This window comes from Palaemon carinicauda, chromosome 14 (genome assembly GCF_036898095.1).
Source record: "Palaemon carinicauda isolate YSFRI2023 chromosome 14, ASM3689809v2, whole genome shotgun sequence".
NCBI lineage: Eukaryota > Metazoa > Arthropoda > Malacostraca > Decapoda > Palaemonidae > Palaemon > Palaemon carinicauda.
Genome location: NC_090738.1, coordinates 135,824,643 through 135,827,803, shown reverse-complemented (window position 1 = coordinate 135,827,803; position 3,161 = coordinate 135,824,643). Strand labels below are relative to the sequence as shown.

Sequence of the window (3,161 nt, the reverse complement as noted above, 5' to 3'; positions counted from 1 at the left end):
TTATTGCACAAAGTTGAATAAGGCAACACATTTACAGTGCAAAGTTGAAGTAGGCAACGCATTTCAAATACAAGGTTGAATTAGGCAACACATTTACTGTAAAAGGTTGAATGAGGCAACGCATTTCTTACAAGGTTGAATAAGGCAACGCATTTCCTTTACAAGGTTGAATTAGGCAACGCATTTCCTTTACAAGGTTGAATTAGGCAACACCTTTACTGTATGAGGTTGAATTAGGCAACGCATTTCTTACAAGTTTGAATAAGGCAACGTTTTTCCTGTACAAGTTTGAATTAGGCAACGCATTTATTGTACAAGGTTGAAAAAGGCAACACATTTATTGTACAAGGTTTAATTAGGCAACACATTTCCTGTACAAGGTTGAATAAGGCAACACCATTTACAGTACAAGGTTACAGTAGGCAACGCATTCATTGTACAAGGTTGAATTAGGCAACACCTTTACTGTACAAGGTTGAATTAGGCAACGCATTTCCTGTACAAGGTTAAATTAGGCAACGGATTCCCTGTACAAGGTTGAGTTAGGCAATGCATTTCTTACAAGGTTGAATTAGGCAACGCATTTCTTACAAGGTTGAATTAAGCAACGCATTTACTGTACTGTGCAAGATTGAATTAGTCAACTCAGTTAATGCACAACGTTGAATTAGGACACGCATTTTGCATTACAAGATTGAATTAGGCAACTAGGTTAATGCACAACGTCGAATAAGGCAACTCATTTACTGTACAAGGTTGAATTAGGCAAAACATTTACTGTACAAGGTTGAATTAGGCAAAACATTTACTGCACTAGGTTGAATCAGGCAAACATTTATTGTACAAGGTTGAATCAGGCAAACATTTATTGTACAAGGTTGAATCAGGCAAACATTTATTGTACAAGGTTGAATCAGGCAAACATTTATTGTACAAGGTTGAATCAGGCAAACATTTAAAGATTCTATAATTATTTTTGCGATTCTTCGTTAATACCTATAAAGATTTTAACGTTTATTTTTGCAATTCTTCGTTAATGCTATTTTCATAAAGAGTCTGTAATTATTTTTGCAATTCTTCGTTGATACTATTTTCATAAAGATTATGTAATTACTTTTGCGATTCTTCGTTAATGTTTTTATAAAGATTCTGTATTTATTTTTGCGATTCTTCGTTAATATTTTCATAAAGATTCTATAATAATTTTTACGATTCTTCGTTAACACTATTTTCATAAAGATTCTGTAATTAGTTTTGCGATTCTTCGTTAATATTTTAATAAAGATTCTATAATTATTTTTGCGATTCTTCGTTAATGTTTTTATAAAGACTGGAATTATTTTTGCAATTATTCGTTAATACTATTTTCATAAAGATTCTATAATTACTTTTGCAATTCTTCGGTATTATTTTCATAAAGATTCTGTAATTACTTTTGCGATTCATCGTTAATTCTAAAATATAGATTTGATATTCTTCGTTAATTCTATTTTCGTAAAGATTCTAAAACTGTTTTTGAGATTCTTCGTTTATCCTATTTTCACAAAACTAAAATTATTTTTGAGATTCTTCGTTAATTCTATTTTCATAAAAACTCTAAAATTACTTTTGAGATTCTTCGTTAATTCTATTTTCGTAAAGATTCTAAAACTGTTTTTGAGATTCTTCGTTTATTCTATTTTCATAAAAACTCTAAAATTACTTTTGAGATTCTTCGTTAATTCTATTTTCATAATGATTCTAAAACTGTTTTTGAGATTCTTCGTTAATTCTATTTTCACAAAAACTCTGAAATTATTTTGTGGATTCTTCGTTAATTCTATTTTCATAAAAACTAAAATTATTTTGGTGATTCTTCGTTTATTCTATTTTCATAAAAACTCTAAAATTACTTTTGAGATTCTTCGTTAATTCTATTTTCATAAAAACTCTAAAATTATTTTTGAGATTCTTCGTTAATTCTATTTTAATAAAAACTCTGAAATCATTATGTGGATTTTTCGTTAATTCTATTTTCACAAAACTCTAAAATTATTTTGGTGATTCTTCGTTAATTCTATTTTCGTAAAGATTCTAAAACTATTTTTTATATTCTTCGTTAATTCTATTTTCACAAAAACTCTAAAATTATTTTGTGGATTCTTCGTTAATTCTAAAATACAAAATATCTAAAAAGCTCTAAAACAAAATCTCATCTCACACTTCAATATTAAAATCGCAATGAAACATTTAAAAAAGGTAATAATAAAATACAAAACATCTAAAATTTTCTAAGACAAAATCTCTTCTCGCAGATACTTTAATATTAAAATCGCAATGAAACATCTAAAACATTTAAAACATTCAAATAAAAACTTGAATTCACAAAAATTGAAACATGAATCAGAACTACCAGTCGCTTCAGACAGACTGAGTAAACTAAAAAAAACCATATTTTCCACCTGGGAAAGACGAAAATACCTTTCTAGTCAGTTAAATGTAACACTAAATGCTCGCCGGGTACACTACTAAGAACTCTCTAGCTGGAGATGGCTTTTATATCATCAGAAAATATGATAAGTTTCCTCCTACTTGAGCTCAACTTTCGCCCGATTATCCTTCTGTCTCAGGAAAATGAACCTGAAAAGTTCCAATATTCAAAGTCGTTTATTACCCTCTACGGCTATTTTCTTGAGTCCTATAGACTCACAGTATGAAAAGGCATCTATAAGCATATATTAGGATAAATTTTAGATGGTTTTAGATAGAAGAGATGATTAGAAAAGGTATTTACAGGCTCTTTTCAGAAAATATCTCGTGTTTATTTTTAGACGGGCGGTGTTATCCGCCTCGGTAGAAATGCATTCTTTCCTTATTTCAACCTCAGTTCTCCCCGCGCCTGCGCAGTGACACGTCTGCCTCTCCCAAGCAAACTTGCGCTGAGAAAATAGTTCTTAAAATACTGCCCTTCATATAACAATAAATGCAGCCGTTTCTATTCCACCGTAGGACAAAGGCCTCAGACATATCTTTACTCATGTCTGTGGTTTGGCCAGTTTGTGATGGTGGGAGACTTTTGTCTGATCGCTCATAGCACACCAATCTAGTATACACGGCCCTGACTAGTACAGCTTTAATGATCATGGTGATACACAAACCCTTTCACCACGTTAAGGTATCCT

At 30.9% G+C, this 3,161-nt stretch overlaps 1 protein-coding gene across 1 annotated transcript in view; it reads right to left on the bottom strand.

Moving 5' to 3' along the window:
* Nucleotides 1-2,517, bottom strand: part of LOC137653374 (uncharacterized) — a 10,803-nt gene extending 8,286 nt beyond the window's left edge. Inside the window, exon 1 of the mRNA XM_068386733.1 lies at nt 2,461-2,517. The gene's annotated coding sequence lies outside the window, so the exon portion shown is untranslated. The remainder of the gene's footprint in view (nt 1-2,460) is intronic.
* Between the last annotated feature and the right edge of the window lie 644 nt (nt 2,518-3,161).